This window comes from Heliconius melpomene, unplaced genomic scaffold (genome assembly GCF_056956725.1).
Source record: "Heliconius melpomene rosina isolate 202511_hmr_F unplaced genomic scaffold, ASM5695672v1 ptg000069l, whole genome shotgun sequence".
Classification (NCBI taxonomy): domain Eukaryota; kingdom Metazoa; phylum Arthropoda; class Insecta; order Lepidoptera; family Nymphalidae; genus Heliconius; species Heliconius melpomene.
In genome coordinates, this window is record NW_028181890.1 from 1 (window position 1) to 18,758 (window position 18,758).

The following is an 18,758-nucleotide window of genomic DNA, read 5'->3' on the forward strand; positions in this document are numbered from 1 at the left end:
AGATTATAGATAAAGATAATCTTTTTCTTTGAATTTTTAAAGAAAAATCTTATTTTTGGTTTACAAGACCAAAGTTTTTTTTTAAACTATAAAAACAAATGATAAATATAAGTTTAATTATTATTATATTTTTTATTGGAAATATAATTTTTGTTTCAAAACAAAAACATTTATTAATTGTTTTAATAAGATTAGAATTTATTGTTTTAAGAATTTTTTTTTTTATATTATTATATTTAATAATAGTTGATTATAATATATATATGTTAATGGTTTTTTTAGTTTTTTCAGTTTGTGAAGGGGCTTTAGGTTTATCAATTTTAGTTTCAATAATTCGAACTCATGGGAATGATTATTTTCAAAGTTTTAATTTAATTTAATGATAAAATATTTAATAATAATAATTTTTATAATACCAATATGTTTAAAATATAATATATTTTGAATGGTTCAGTTTATATTTATATTTATAATGTTTATATTTATAAATATAAGAGTTTCTATTATAAATTTTTTTAATTTAAGTTATATATTAGGTTGTGACATAATTTCATATGGGTTAATTTTATTAAGAATCTGAATTACATTTTTAATAATTATAGCTAGAGAAAGATTAAATAAAAATAATTTTTTTAAAAATTTATTTTTATTTAATATTATTTTTTTAATATTAATATTATATTTAACTTTTAGAACTATAAATTTATTTTTATTTTATTTATTTTTTGAGGGAAGATTAATTCCTACTTTAATATTAATTATTGGATGAGGGTATCAACCTGAGCGAATTCAAGCTGGTATATATCTTTTATTTTATACATTATTTGCTTCTTTGCCTTTATTAATAGGAATTTTTTATATTTATAAGGAAATAAATTTTATAATTATATATATAATAAAATTTTATGATTATAATTTAATTATATTATATTTAAGATTAATTTTTGCTTTTTTAGTAAAAATACCTATATATTTTGTTCATTTATGATTACCAAAAGCTCATGTTGAAGCTCCTATTTCTGGCTCAATAATTTTAGCTGCAATTATATTAAAGTTAGGGGGATATGGATTATTACGAATATTAATAATTTTACAAAAAATAAATTTAAGATGAAGATATATTTGAGTAGTAATAAGATTAATTGGAGGATTTTTTATTAGATTAAAATGTTTTTGTCAAATTGATATAAAATCTTTAATTGCTTATTCTTCTGTAGCTCATATAAGATTAGTAATTGGGGGATTGATAACAATAAATTATTGAGGATTTTTAGGTTCTTATATTTTAATAATTGGTCATGGATTATGTTCTTCTGGAATATTTTGTTTATCTAATATTAATTATGAACGATTAAATAGACGAAGAATATTTATTAATAAAGGGATAATAAATTTTATACCTTCAATAAGATTGTGATGATTTTTATTAATATCTTCAAATATAGCAGCTCCTCCATCATTAAATTTAATAGGAGAAATTAGTTTAATTAATAGATTAGTTAGATGATCTTGGTGAAGAATAATTATACTTATAATAATTTCTTTTTTTAGAGCTGGATATAGATTATACTTATATTCTTTTACTCAACATGGAAAGTATAATATAAGAATTTATAGATTTTATAGAGGAACTTCTCGAGAATATTTAATATTAATATTGCACTGATTACCATTAAATATTTTAGTTATAAAAATTGATTATAGAATAATTTGATTTTACTTAAATAATTTAATAAAAATATTGATTTGTGGAGTCAAAAATATGATATTTATCATCATTTTAAGTTATTAAAAAATATTCTATTTGTCTTATTAGTTTTTTTTTTTTATTTTTTTTTATATTAATTAATTTTTTTATAGTAATTTATTTTATTATAAATAATTTAGTAATTTTTTTTGAGTGGGAGATTATTTCTTTTAATTCTATAAGAATTGTTATATCAATTTTATTAGATTGAATATCATTATTATTTATAATATTTGTTTCTTTAATTTCTTCTTCAGTTATTTATTATAGAAAAAGATATATAAGATCAGAATTAAATTTAAATCGATTTATTTATTTAGTTTTAATATTTGTTTTCTCGATAATTTTGTTAATTATTAGACCAAATATAATTAGAATTTTATTAGGGTGAGATGGTTTAGGATTAGTTTCATATTGTTTAGTAATTTATTATCAAAATATGAAGTCTTATAATGCTGGAATATTGACAGCGTTATCTAATCGAATTGGTGATGTAATAATTTTATTATTGATTTCATGAATAATAAATTATGGAAGTTGAAATTATATTTTTTATTTAAATTTAATAATACATGATTTTTCAATAAAATTTATTGGTTTATTAATTATTATTGCTGCTATAACAAAAAGAGCTCAAATTCCATTTAGTTCATGATTACCTGCTGCAATAGCAGCACCTACTCCTGTTTCTGCTTTAGTTCATTCTTCTACATTAGTAACAGCTGGGGTTTATTTATTAATTCGTTTTAATAATTTATTAGTTGAAATAATTTTTTTAAAAATTTTATTATTATTATCTTCTTTAACAATATTAATAGCAGGAATTTGTGCTAATTATGAGTTTGATTTAAAAAAAATTATTGCTTTATCAACATTAAGACAATTAGGTTTAATAATAAGAATTTTAAGAATAGGATTTAATGATTTAGCTTTTTATCATTTATTAACTCATGCTATATTTAAGGCTTTATTATTTATATGTGCCGGGGTAATTATTCATATAATAAATGATAATCAGGATATTCGAATAATAGGGGGAATTAGAATTTATATTCCAATAACTTCTTTATGTTTAAATATTTCAAATTTAGCTTTATGTGGAATTCCATTTTTAGCAGGTTTTTATTCTAAGGATATTATTTTAGAAATAGTAAGAATAAGAAATTTAAATATATTGATTTTTTTTTTATATTATTTTTCAACTGGATTAACAATATTTTACACTATTCGTTTATTAATATATTTAATAATTAATGATTTTAATTTATTATCAATTTATAATTTATATGATGAGGATTATACTATATTAAAAAGTATAATTATTTTATTATTTATAAGATTAGTTTCGGGGAGAATATTAAGATGAATAATTTTTTGTTATCCTTATATAATTTATTTGCCTTTTAATTTAAAAATAATAGTTATTTATGTGACTTTATTTGGTTTATTATTAGGTTATTTAATTAGAAATATAAAAATTTATTCACTAAATAAATTTTTATGTTTTTATGAATTAAGATATTTTTATGTTATAATATGATTTTTACCAAATTTATCTACATATGGGATAAATTATTTTTATTTAAAAATGGGGCAAATATTATATAAAAATATTGATTTAGGTTGAAGAGAAATATATAGAGGACAAGGATTATTTTATATTATAAAAAATAATTCTATTATTTATTATATTTATCAAATAAATAATTTTAAAATTTATTTATTTAGATTTATTTTATGAATAATATTTATATTTATTTTTTTAATAATTTAATTTAAATAGCTTAAATAAAGAGTATAATATTGAAGATATTAAGGTGATTAAAAAATCTTTAAATAAGAATTTATTTATAAAAAAAAAATTTTTTATTTTTACAATGAAAATGTAATGTTTTAATAAACTATATAAATTAAATTAAAAGAAATATTAATGATAATAAATCACTAAAAATTAAGTTAGCAGCTTAATTACAATATATTTCTAATTGGAATTTTTATTCAATTTTATCATTAACAGTGATATACCTCTTTTTGGTTTCAATTAATAAATAAGGAGTTATTAACTCTATCTTTTAAGTCGAAATTAAATGCAAATTGCTTCTTATTTAAGATAAATTGAATAAAATTCAATATTTTTTGAATGCAAATCAAATGTTTAATTAAACTATAATCCTAATTTGATCAATTTAGTATATTTTGATTTCATTCATGATAAATTCCTAATAATAGTATTAAAATAAAAAAAAAACTTATTTTAAATCAAGATAAAAAATTTACTAAATAAAATGTTGGGATAATTGGAAAAATTAATGCAATTTCTACATCAAAAATTAAAAAAATTATTGTGATTAAAAAGAAATGTAAAGAAAATGGAATTCGAGCTAAAGATTTAGGGTCAAATCCACATTCAAATGGTGAACATTTTTCTCGATCTAGAAATGATTTTTTTGAGATTAATAGTGAAATTAATATGAAAATATTAGCAATTGTTATTATGATAAAAGATATTATTAATATTAATATAATTATTTATATTAAAATTATTAAACTTTTTGATTGGAAGTCAAATATACTAAATATATTATATAAATAATTAATTTCCTCATCAATAAATTGAAATATAAAGAAATAATCAAACTACATCAACAAAATGTCAATATCATGCTGCTGCTTCAAATCCGAAATGATGAGTTCTTGAGAAATGAAAATTAATATGACGAATAAAACATGTTAAAAGAAAAATTGTTCCAATAATTACATGTAAACCATGAAATCCTGTTGCTATAAAAAAAGTAGATCCATAAATTCTATCAGCAATTGAGAAAGAAGCTTCTAAGTATTCATATGCTTGTAAAATAGTAAAATAAAATCCAAGTATAATAGTTAAAAATAATCTTTGTGAAACTTGAGTATAATTATTTTCTATTAAAGCGTGATGAGCTCATGTTACTGTAATTCCTGAAGTAATAAGAATAATAGTATTTAATAAAGGAATTTGAAATGGATTAAATACTAAAATATTAGTAGGAGGTCAAATTGATCCAATTTCAATATTTGGGGATAAACTTCTATGAAAAAATGCCCAGAAAAAAGAAATGAAGAAAAAGATTTCAGAAATAATAAATAAAATTATTCCTCATCGTAAACCTTTTGATACTATAATAGTATGTTTTCCTTGGAATGTTCCTTCTCGACAAATATCTCGTCATCATTGGAATATGGTTAATAATACGATAATATATCCAATAAATAATAAGTTTATATTAAAATTATGAAATCATTTAACTAAACCAGTTACTAAGGTTATTACTCCAATAGCTCCTGTTAAGGGTCAAGGTCTGTAGTCAACTAAGTGATATGGATGATTATGATTAGACATTAATTTACTTCTCTAGAATAAAGAGTTCTTAAAATAGAAATTACATAAGATTGAATAATTGCTACGGCAGATTCAAGAATTAACAATAAAATTTGGATAATAATTAAAATAATTAATAAATAATTAGGTATATTAATACCTGTATTACTTAATAAAGTTAAAAGTAAATGACCTGCAATTATATTAGCTGTTAATCGAACTGCTAAAGTTCCAGGTCGAATAATATTACTAATAGTCTCAATTATTACTATAAAAGGTATTAAAATAGTTGGTGTTCCTTGAGGAATTATATGAATAAATATATGTTGTGTATTATTTAATCATCCATAAATTATAAATCTTAACCATAATGTTAATGATAATGAAAGGGATATATTAAGATGACTTGTTCTAGTAAAAATATATGGGAATAAACCTAAAAAATTATTAAATAAAATAAAAAAGAATAATGAAATAAAAATAAAAGTTGATCCATTAATTCTATTTGGTCCTAATAAAGTTTTAAATTCATTATGAAGTTTATTTGAAATAAAATTTCATAATAAATAATGACGATTAGGAAAAAATCAGAAAGAAAAAGGAATAAATAATAATCCAATAAATGTTCTAATTCAATTAAATGGGAAATTAAATAAATTTGTTGAAGGATCAAAGATTGAGAAAAGATTATTTATCATTTTCAAAATTTTTTTTTTAAATTATTTTTATTAATTTTTTTAAAATTAAAATTATTTTTATAATTAAAAATAAAATAATTTATAATTATAAAACTAATAAAAATAGAAATAAAAAATAATAATGAAATTATTCAATTGATAGGTATTATTTGAGGAATAAAAGAATATTACAAAAAGTAATAATTTAAATTTGACATATTTATGTTATTTATTAACTAATTCTTTATCATTAGAAGTAAATGCTAATTTACTATAAAATGGTTTAAGAGACCAGTACTTGCTTTCAGTCATCTAATGAATAATTATTAATTCAATTAATAAAGTTTTTTATAGGGATTCTTTCAATAACAATAGGTATAAAACTATGATTTGCTCCACAAATTTCAGAACATTGACCATAATAAATTCCAGGACGATTAATAAAAAATCTAGTTTGATTTAATCGTCCTGGATTAGCGTCAATTTTTACTCCTAATGACGGAATTGTTCACGAGTGAATTACGTCTGTAGCTGTAACTAAAATACGAATTTGATTATTTATAGGTAAAATAATACGATTATCAACATCTAAAAGTCGAAAATTATTTAAATTTTCATTAGATTGAATTATATATGAATCAAATTCAATATTATTAAAATCAGAATATTCATATCTTCAATATCATTGATGTCCAATTGATTTTAATGTAATTAAAGGATTATTAAGTTCATCTAAAAGATATAATAATCGTAATGATGGAAGTGCAATAAAAATTAAAGTAATAGCTGGTAAAATAGTTCAAATTAATTCAATTATTTGACTTTCTAATAAAAATCGATTAATATAATTATTGAAAAATAAATTTATTATTAAATATGCTACTAAAATTGTAATTATAATTAAAATAATTAATGTATGGTCATGGAAAAAAATAATTTGTTCTATTAATGGGGAAGCTCTATTTTGATAATTTAAATTAGATCAGGTTGCCATTTCTAAAAAAAGGATATTCCTTTATAAATGGGGTTTAAATCCATTACATATAATCTGCCATATTAGAAATTTCTTAAAATAGGAAGTTCATTATAAGAATGTTCAGAAGGAGGTAAATTTTGATATCATTCAATAGAGGATGGTATATTTAATGAAAATAGAATTATTCGTTGGTTAATTATTGATTCTCAAATAATAATAATAATTAAAATTATGGAAAATAATGAAATATATGAACCAAATGAAGAAATAATATTTCATGATATAAAATTATCTGGATAATCAGAATAACGACGGGGTATACCAGCTAATCCTAAAAAATGTTGAGGAAAAAATGTTAAATTAACACCAATAAATATGGAAATAAATTGAATTTTTAATAAATAGGGATTTAATAATAATCCGGTAAATAGGGAATATCAATGAACAAAACCTCCTAGAATAGCGAATACAGCTCCTATAGATAAAACATAATGAAAATGGGCTACTACATAATAAGTATCATGAAGAGTAATATCAATTGAGGAATTAGCTAAAACTACACCTGTTAATCCTCCTACTGTGAATAAGAAAATAAATCCTAAACTTCATAATATTGAAGGACTATAATTAATTTGTGTTCCATGTAAAGTTGCCAATCAACTAAAAATTTTAATTCCAGTTGGAACTGCAATGATTATAGTAGCTGAAGTAAAATATGCTCGAGTATCAATATCTATTCCTACTGTAAATATATGATGAGCTCATACAATAAATCCTAGCAATCCAATTGCTATTATAGCATAAATTATTCCTAAACATCCAAAAGTTTCCTTTTTTCCACTTTCTTGAGAAATAATATGAGAAATTATTCCAAATCCGGGTAAAATTAAAATATATACTTCAGGATGTCCAAAAAATCAAAATAAATGTTGATATAAAATAGGATCACCTCCTCCTGCAGGATCAAAAAATGATGTATTTAAATTTCGATCAGTTAATAATATAGTGATAGCTCCAGCTAAAACTGGTAAAGATAAAAGTAATAATAAAGCTGTAATACCTACGGCTCAAACAAATAAGGGTAATTGATCGAATGATATATTATTAATTCGTATATTAATAATAGTTGTAATAAAATTAATTGCTCCTAAAATTGAGGAAATTCCAGCTAAATGTAAAGAAAAGATAGCTAAATCAACAGAGGAACCTCCATGAGCAATATTAGATGATAAAGGGGGGTAAACAGTTCATCCTGTCCCTGCTCCATTTTCTACAATTCTTCTTGAAATTAATAAAATTAATGATGGAGGTAAAAGTCAAAATCTTATATTATTTATTCGGGGGAAAGCTATATCAGGAGCTCCTAATATTAATGGAACTAGTCAATTTCCAAATCCCCCGATTATAATAGGTATAACTATAAAAAAAATTATAATAAAAGCATGAGCTGTAACAATAGTATTATAAATTTGATCATCTCCAATTAATGATCCTGGATTTCCTAATTCTATTCGAATTAAAATACTAAGAGATGTTCCAACTATTCCTGCTCAAATTCCAAAAATAAAATATAAAGTTCCAATATCTTTATGATTTGTTGAAAAAAGTCATTTTCGCTAATAAAATGGCTGAGTATATAAGCGATAAATTGTAAATTTATTAACGAGAAATTTCTCTTTTATTAAGTTTTATATTCAAATATGATTTAAAATTGCAAATTTTAAGGTATAATAAAATTATTAAAACTTGATAAATTAATTTAAGGCTTAAAGAATTTCTTTATAAATAATTTTGAAGATTATTAGTTTATTTAACTTAAAACCTTAAATTAAATAAAAAATAAAGTTCTAATAATTATACCTAATAAAGAAAGAAAATTAAAAAAATAAATTAAAAAAAATAAATTATTTTTAATAAAAATTTTAATTCATTTTAATTTTAAAGAAAAAAATATAAATGAAAAGTAAATAATTCGAATATAAATAAATAATATTACTAATCTACTTATAATAAAAAAAAAATTAATAATAATAAGATTATTATTAATTAAAAAATTAATAATAATTCATTTAGGAAAAAATCCTAAAAATGGAGGTAATCCTCCTAATGATAAAAAATTAATTATAATTGAAAATTTAATTAAGAAATTATAATTAAAATTAAATAATTGATTTATATAAAAAATATTGGTAATATAAAATAAAAAACATGAAATAAATAAAAATATTGAATAAAATAAAAAATATATTAATCATAAATTTTCTCTAATTAATAAAGCTGAAATTAATCAACCAATGTTATTAATTGAAGAAAAAGCTATTAATTTACGTAAAGAAGTTTGATTAAATCTTCCTATAGCTCCAATTATAACATTAAAAATTATAATAAAAATTAAAAAATTAAAATTTATATTATAAGATAATAAAATTATTGGTGAAATTTTTTGTCATGTTATTAAAATAAATCTATTAAATCATGATAATCCTTCTATAATATTAGGAAATCAAAAATGAAAAGGAACAGAACCTATTTTTATTAATATTGCGGAATTTATAATAATCGATAAAAAATCATTAATAAATATTTTTATAAAAAATAAATTTAATAAAATAGAAAATAAAAAATTAATTGATGCAATAGATTGGGTTAGAAAATATTTTAAGGAAGCTTCTGAATTTAATAAATTATTGGGGGAAGAGATTAAGGGGATAAATCTAAGTAAATTAATTTCTAAACCAATTCAACATCCTAATCATGAATTTGATGAAATAGAAATTATAGTTCTGAAAAATAAAATAAATAAGAAAAATATTTTATTTGAATTATTAATTAATAAAATAAAAAATAAGAATAAAATATTCTAAAGACGAATTTAAATTCACTATATAAAAATTATATTTTAGTGTAAGATGCACAATAATTTTTGAAATTATTAGATATAGTTTAATTCTATAAAATATAATAAAGGTAAAAAATTACATAATTTATCCTATCAGAATAATCCTTTTATCAGGCACTTTATTTTTAAAAAAAAGGGATTTCCTTTATATTTGGGGTATGAACCCAAAAGCTTATTTTAGCTTATTTTTAAATTTTATAATATTTAATATAAAAAATATTAAATATGGTTAATATATATAGTTAAATAAAATTTATATTTAAATAAAAAAAAAATAAAAGATATTCAAATATATACGTGTGTATTTATAAATATATATATATATATAAATTAATTTATTAATTATTAATTTAAATATTATATTAAATAATTTAATATATTATTACTTTTAAAATTAATAAATTATTATTTAATTAATATTATATTTATAATATTTTTTTTTTTAATTAATTAATAATTGTTTATTATATATTTTAATTTTCAATATGGATATTATAAAAATAGGAGAAATAGAAATATTAAAAATTTAATAATTAATGTTAATTTATATATATATATTAATTAAATTTATTATTATATATATATAAATATATACAATTAAAAATTTAATTTATAAAAAAAAAAAAAAAAATTCTATATAAAATTTTATAATAATAGATAAAATTTTATATTTTAAATAATTTATTTTTAATTTATTTTACATATAAATTTTAGTGAATAATTTTAATTATTTTAAAAATAATTAATAATGTTTTGTAGTAATTAATATTAAAAATTTAAGAAATTAAGATTTAGTAATAAAAAAATTAATAACTAATTTTGTGCCAGCAGTTGCGGTTAAACAAAAGTTAAATTAAATTAATTCAGTAAATAATAAATAATAATATTATTTTAAAAAATATTAAATTATAAGGTGAAATTTTAATTTAATTAAAATTTATATAAAAATTATGATTTAGTAAATTTTATTATAAACTAGGATTAGATACCCTATTATTAAAAATTTAATTTTAAATACTAAAATAGTAAATAATAAATATTGAAACTTAAATAAAATGGCGGTATTTTAGTTCATTTAGAGGAATCTGTCTAGTAATTGATAATCCACGAATAAATTTACTTAATAAAAAATTTTGTATATCATTGTTAAAAAAATATTTTTATATAAAAATAATATTTTAAAATTTTAAATATAAATTAATTCAGATCAAGATGCAGATTATAATTAAGATTAAGATGGATTACAATAAATTTATTTAAACGAAAATAAATTTTTTAATATAAAATTGAAGGTGGATTTAAATGTAATTTTAATTAGTTTGTTAAAATGATTAATAATTGAAATATGTACATATTGCCCGTCACTTTCATTTAAAAATTGAAATAAGTCGTAACAAAGTAGAGGTACTGGAAAGTGTTTCTAGAATGATCAAATTAGAGCTTGAATAAAGTATTTCATTTACATTGAAAAGATATTATAATAAATAATTAATTTGAGGGGAAAAATTAAAAAAATTATATTTAATAAAAAAATTTTTAATATTGGGGGATGTTAAAGTATTTTTTAGAGAAAAAATATAATTATTTATAATAAAATAGTATTGAAAAAGAAATTTGAAATAAATTTGAAAAATTAATTAATTAAAAAGTAAATTTTAATTATTGTATCTTGTGTATCAGAGTTTATTAAAAAATATTTATTAGTTAAAAAAATCTCGAATTTAAAAGAGTTAATTAATTAAAAAATTTAATGTTGAATAATTATTTTAAATAATTAATTTGAAATGAAATGTTAATCGTTTTTAAATATATCTAGTTTTTTTAGAAAAAAATTTAATTTTAAATTTAAAATATTTTTTAATTTTTTATTTAATTAAAAAATTTTTAAAATTAAATATATTAAGGGATAAGCTTTAATTTAAATTTTTATAATATATATATATATATATATATATATATATATTAAATTAAATTTAAAATTTTTAAAATTTATATTGTTTATAAAATAAAATTTATTATAAAAAATTTTAAAAAGAAAAAATAAAATTTAAAATTATATTTAAATTTTTATAAAAATATAATTTATAACAGAAAAAAATTAGAAATAATGATAAAATTAGTATATTAAATTTTTACATATTAAATTTAAATTAAAATTAATTTAAAGGAATTCGGCAAATTTTTATATTCACTTGTTTATCAAAAACATGTCTTTTTGATTAATAATTTAAAGTCTAATCTGCCCACTGATTTAAAAATTAAAGGGCTGCAGTATATTGACTGTACAAAGGTAGCATAATAATTAGTCTTTTAATTGAAGACTTGTATGAAAGATTTGATGAAATATAAACTGTCTCTAAATTAAAAATTGAAATTAATTTTTTTATTAAAAAGTTAAAATAATTTAAAAAGACGAGAAGACCCTATAGAGTTTTATAATTATAATTTTTTAATATTTAATATATAATAATAAATTTAAATAATTGTAATTATTTTATTGGGGTGATAGAAAAATTAAAATAACTTTTTTTTAAAAAATAAACATAAATAATTGAATAAATGATCCATAAATTATGATTATAAGAAAAAATTACCTTAGGGATAACAGCGTAATTTTTTTTTTTAGTACAAATAAAAAAAAAAGGTTGCGACCTCGATGTTGGATTAAGATAAAATTTAAATGCAAAAGTTTAAAATTTTGATCTGTTCGATCATTAAAATCTTACATGATCTGAGTTCAAACCGGTGTGAGCCAGGTTGGTTTCTATCTTTTAATAAAAAAAAAATATTTTAGTACGAAAGGATCAAATATTATAAATAATTTAATTTTAAGAATATTATTAATATTTATATAAACTATTTTGGCAGAAAAATGTAATGATTTTAGAATTCATTTATATATAATTTATTATATAGATAGTATTGATAATAATTGATGTTATTAATATTATAATTGGGGGTTTATTTTTATTAATTGGGGTTTTAATTGGGGTTGCTTTTTTAACTTTATTAGAACGAAAAGTTTTAGGATATATTCAAATTCGTAAAGGACCTAATAAATTAGGAATTATAGGAATTTTACAACCTTTTTCTGATGCTATTAAATTATTTTCAAAAGAACAAGTATATTTAAATTATTCAAATTATTTTTCTTATTATTTTTCTCCTATTATTAGATTTATATTATCATTAATTATTTGAATAGTGATTCCCTATTTATTTAATATAATTATGTTTAATTTAGGTTTATTATTTTTTTTATCTTGCACAAGAGTTGGGGTTTATACTTTATTAATTGCTGGTTGATCTTCAAATAGAAATTATTCGTTATTAGGAGGTTTACGAGCAGTTGCTCAGACAATTTCTTATGAAGTTAGATTATCTTTAATTTTAATATCAAGAATTATTATAATTATAGATTTAAATTTAATTAAATTTAGAGAATATCAATTTTTAAATTGATTTATTTTTATAATAATTCCATTAAGATTATGTTTATTTTCTTCGATATTAGCTGAAACTAATCGAACTCCATTTGATTTTGCAGAAGGGGAAAGAGAATTAGTTTCAGGATTTAATATTGAATATAGAAGAGGGGGATTTGCTTTAATTTTTTTAGCTGAATATTCAAGAATTTTATTTATAAGAATATTATTTATTATTTTTAATATAGGAGGTTATGAATTAAATTTATTATTTTATTTGAAGTTAGTATTTATTTCTTTTTTTTTTATTTGAGTTCGTGGTACTTTACCTCGTTATCGTTATGATAAATTAATATATTTATGTTGAAAAAGATATTTACCTATTTCTTTAAATTATTTATTATTTTTTTTAGGTTTAAAAATATTATTAAATTAATAAAATAAATTTAGTATAAATTAATAGAATATTTATTCTTTCTTAAGTTTTCAAAACAAATGCTTAAACAAGCTCATTAATTAGTAAAAAATTAATTTATCTCAAAATTTATTTAAAATTGGGTTAATAATAAAATAAGAAAAATAAATTAAAGTTAAAATTTGTCCTGTAATAATATAAGGTATTTCTACTGGTCGTGATCCAATTCAAGTTAATAAAATAATAGTAATAATTAAAAATCAAAATAAAATTTGATTTAAAGGATAGAATTGAATACCTTGAATTTTTTTATTAAAAGTAAATGGTAGAATAATTAAAATTAAAATGGATAAAACTAAAGCAATTACACCTCCTAATTTATTAGGGATTGATCGTAAAATTGCATAAGCAAATAAAAAATATCATTCTGGTTGAATATGAATTGGGGTAATTAAAGGATTAGCTGGAATAAAATTATCAGGATCTCCTAATAAATATGGATTTGTTAAAGTTAATAAAGATAAAAAAAAAATTAATACAATAAATCCAATTAAATCTTTAAAAGTAAAAAATGGGTGAAATGGAATTTTATCTAAATTTCTATTAATTCCTAAAGGGTTATTAGATCCAGTTTGGTGAAGAAATAATAAATGAATTATAGTTAATATTAAAATAATAAATGGAAATAAGAAATGAAATGTATAAAATCGAGTTAAAGTTGCATTATCAACAGCAAATCCTCCTCAAATTCAATTTACTAATATATTTCCTAAATATGGAATTGCAGATAATAAATTAGTAATTACTGTAGCCCCTCAAAAAGATATTTGACCTCAAGGTAAAACATAACCTATAAAAGCTGTAGCTATTAGTAAAAATAAAATAATTACTCCCACTAGTCAAGTTAATTTTAAATTGAAAGATTCATAATAAATTCCTCGTCCAATATGTAAATAAATACAAATAAAAAAAAAAGATGCTCCATTAGCATGTAAAGTACGAATTAATCACCCATAGTTAACATTTCGACAAATATAATTTACTCTATAAAAAGAAATATCAATATTTGCTGAGTAATATATAGTTAAAAATAATCCTGTAATAATTTGAATTATTAAACATAAAGCTAATAAAGATCCAAAATTTCATCATGAAGAAATATTAGATGGAGAAGGTAAATCAATTAAAGATCCATTAATAATTTTTATAATAGGATGAATTTTTCGAATTGGTTTAAATAAATTTATCATTAGTAATTAAAATTATATAATTGAACGTAAAGGTCCAAAAAAAATATTTGTAATTTTTACTACTGCAATAAGAGTAATAAATAGATAAATAATTAATATTATTATTAAAAAATAAGTTTGTTCATTATATAATTTTGTTAAATTAAAATTATATTCATTATTTGAAAATATAAATAAATTAAAAAAATTTAATATTTCATCATTAAAATATAAATTTATTCAAAATAAATTATTTTTAAAATAAAATGATAATATAAATAAAAAAATAATTCCTAATATTATAAAAATTTTATTAAAGATTGAAATTTTAAATAATTCATTAGAAGCAATTCTTGAAACATAAATGAATAGAACTAATAAACCTCCTAAAAAAATTAAGAATAAAATATATGAGAATCAATAAGTATTGATTATTATTCCAGATAAAATACAAGTTAATAAAGTTTGAATTAAAATAAATAATCCTATTGATAAAGGGTTATTAGTAAAAAATATAAAAAAAGAAATAAATATAATTAAATTAGATAAAAAAATTTTTATAATTTCAAAGAATAGTTTTTTTAAAAATAATAATTTTGGAGATTATAGATAAAGATAATCTTTTTCTTTGAAGTTTTTAAAGAAAAATCTTATTTTTGGTTTACAAGACCAAAGTTTTTTTTTAAACTATAAAAACAAATGATAAATATAAGTTTAATTATTATTATATTTTTTATTGGAAATATAATTTTTGTTTCAAAACAAAAACATTTATTAATTGTTTTAATAAGATTAGAATTTATTGTTTTAAGAATTTTTTTTTTTATATTATTATATTTAATAATAGTTGATTATAATATATATATGTTAATGGTTTTTTTAGTTTTTTCAGTTTGTGAAGGGGCTTTAGGTTTATCAATTTTAGTTTCAATAATTCGAACTCATGGGAATGATTATTTTCAAAGTTTTAATTTAATTTAATGATAAAATATTTAATAATAATAATTTTTATAATACCAATATGTTTAAAATATAATATATTTTGAATGGTTCAGTTTATATTTATATTTATAATGTTTATATTTATAAATATAAGAGTTTCTATTATAAATTTTTTTAATTTAAGTTATATATTAGGTTGTGACATAATTTCATATGGGTTAATTTTATTAAGAATCTGAATTACATTTTTAATAATTATAGCTAGAGAAAGATTAAATAAAAATAATTTTTTTAAAAATTTATTTTTATTTAATATTATTTTTTTAATATTAATATTATATTTAACTTTTAGAACTATAAATTTATTTTTATTTTATTTATTTTTTGAGGGAAGATTAATTCCTACTTTAATATTAATTATTGGATGAGGGTATCAACCTGAGCGAATTCAAGCTGGTATATATCTTTTATTTTATACATTATTTGCTTCTTTGCCTTTATTAATAGGAATTTTTTATATTTATAAGGAAATAAATTTTATAATTATATATATAATAAAATTTTATGATTATAATTTAATTATATTATATTTAAGATTAATTTTTGCTTTTTTAGTAAAAATACCTATATATTTTGTTCATTTATGATTACCAAAAGCTCATGTTGAAGCTCCTATTTCTGGCTCAATAATTTTAGCTGCAATTATATTAAAGTTAGGGGGATATGGATTATTACGAATATTAATAATTTTACAAAAAATAAATTTAAGATGAAGATATATTTGAGTAGTAATAAGATTAATTGGAGGATTTTTTATTAGATTAAAATGTTTTTGTCAAATTGATATAAAATCTTTAATTGCTTATTCTTCTGTAGCTCATATAAGATTAGTAATTGGGGGATTGATAACAATAAATTATTGAGGATTTTTAGGTTCTTATATTTTAATAATTGGTCATGGATTATGTTCTTCTGGAATATTTTGTTTATCTAATATTAATTATGAACGATTAAATAGACGAAGAATATTTATTAATAAAGGGATAATAAATTTTATACCTTCAATAAGATTGTGATGATTTTTATTAATATCTTCAAATATAGCAGCTCCTCCATCATTAAATTTAATAGGAGAAATTAGTTTAATTAATAGATTAGTTAGATGATCTTGGTGAAGAATAATTATACTTATAATAATTTCTTTTTTTAGAGCTGGATATAGATTATACTTATATTCTTTTACTCAACATGGAAAGTATAATATAAGAATTTATAGATTTTATAGAGGAACTTCTCGAGAATATTTAATATTAATATTGCACTGATTACCATTAAATATTTTAGTTATAAAAATTGATTATAGAATAATTTGATTTTACTTAAATAATTTAATAAAAATATTGATTTGTGGAGTCAAAAATATGATATTTATCATCATTTTAAGTTATTAAAAAATATTCTATTTGTCTTATTAGTTTTTTTTTTTTATTTTTTTTTATATTAATTAATTTTTTTATAGTAATTTATTTTATTATAAATAATTTAGTAATTTTTTTTGAGTGGGAGATTATTTCTTTTAATTCTATAAGAATTGTTATATCAATTTTATTAGATTGAATATCATTATTATTTATAATATTTGTTTCTTTAATTTCTTCTTCAGTTATTTATTATAGAAAAAGATATATAAGATCAGAATTAAATTTAAATCGATTTATTTATTTAGTTTTAATATTTGTTTTCTCGATAATTTTGTTAATTATTAGACCAAATATAATTAGAATTTTATTAGGGTGAGATGGTTTAGGATTAGTTTCATATTGTTTAGTAATTTATTATCAAAATATGAAGTCTTATAATGCTGGAATATTGACAGCGTTATCTAATCGAATTGGTGATGTAATAATTTTATTATTGATTTCATGAATAATAAATTATGGAAGTTGAAATTATATTTTTTATTTAAATTTAATAATACATGATTTTTCAATAAAATTTATTGGTTTATTAATTATTATTGCTGCTATAACAAAAAGAGCTCAAATTCCATTTAGTTCATGATTACCTGCTGCAATAGCAGCACCTACTCCTGTTTCTGCTTTAGTTCATTCTTCTACATTAGTAACAGCTGGGGTTTATTTATTAATTCGTTTTAATAATTTATTAGTTGAAATAATTTTTTTAAAAATTTTATTATTATTATCTTCTTTAACAATATTAATAGCAGGAATTTGTGCTAATTATGAGTTTGATTTAAAAAAAATTATTGCTTTATCAACATTAAGACAATTAGGTTTAATAATAAGAATTTTAAGAATAGGATTTAATGATTTAGCTTTTTATCATTTATTAACTCATGCTATATTTAAGGCTTTATTATTTATATGTGCCGGGGTAATTATTCATATAATAAATGATAATCAGGATATTCGAATAATAGGGGGAATTAGAATTTATATTCCAATAACTTCTTTATGTTTAAATATTTCAAATTTAGCTTTATGTGGAATTCCATTTTTAGCAGGTTTTTATTCTAAGGATATTATTTTAGAAATAGTAAGAATAAGAAATTTAAATATATTGATTTTTTTTTTATATTATTTTTCAACTGGATTAACAATATTTTACACTATTCGTTTATTAATATATTTAATAATTAATGATTTTAATTTATTATCAATTTATAATTTATATGATGAGGATTATACTATATTAAAAAGTATAATTATTTTATTATTTATAAGATTAGTTTCGGGGAGAATATTAAGATGAATAATTTTTTGTTATCCTTATATAATTTATTTGCCTTTTAATTTAAAAATAATAGTTATTTATGTGACTTTATTTGGTTTATTATTAGGTTATTTAATTAGAAATATAAAAATTTATTCACTAAATAAATTTTTATGTTTTTATGAATTAAGATATTTTTATGTTATAATATGATTTTTACCAAATTTATCTACATATGGGATAAATTATTTTTATTTAAAAATGGGGCAAATATTATATAAAAATATTGATTTAGGTTGAAGAGAAATATATAGAGGACAAGGATTATTTTATATTATAAAAAATAATTCTATTATT

The 18,758-nt window shown here is 18.2% G+C and overlaps 1 pseudogene across 1 annotated transcript; it reads right to left on the reverse strand.

Annotated features, from left to right (window-relative positions):
• Positions 1-6,100: 6,100 nt before the first annotated feature.
• On the reverse strand, positions 6,101-16,784 carry LOC146526349 (cytochrome c oxidase subunit 1 pseudogene; annotated as a pseudogene). The gene is made up of 2 exons (XR_014879422.1): positions 16,728-16,784; positions 6,101-8,374 (listed from the first exon to the last, which is right to left on the reverse strand). The product of XR_014879422.1 is annotated as a cytochrome c oxidase subunit 1 pseudogene (transcript).
• Positions 16,785-18,758: the final 1,974 nt, after the last annotated feature.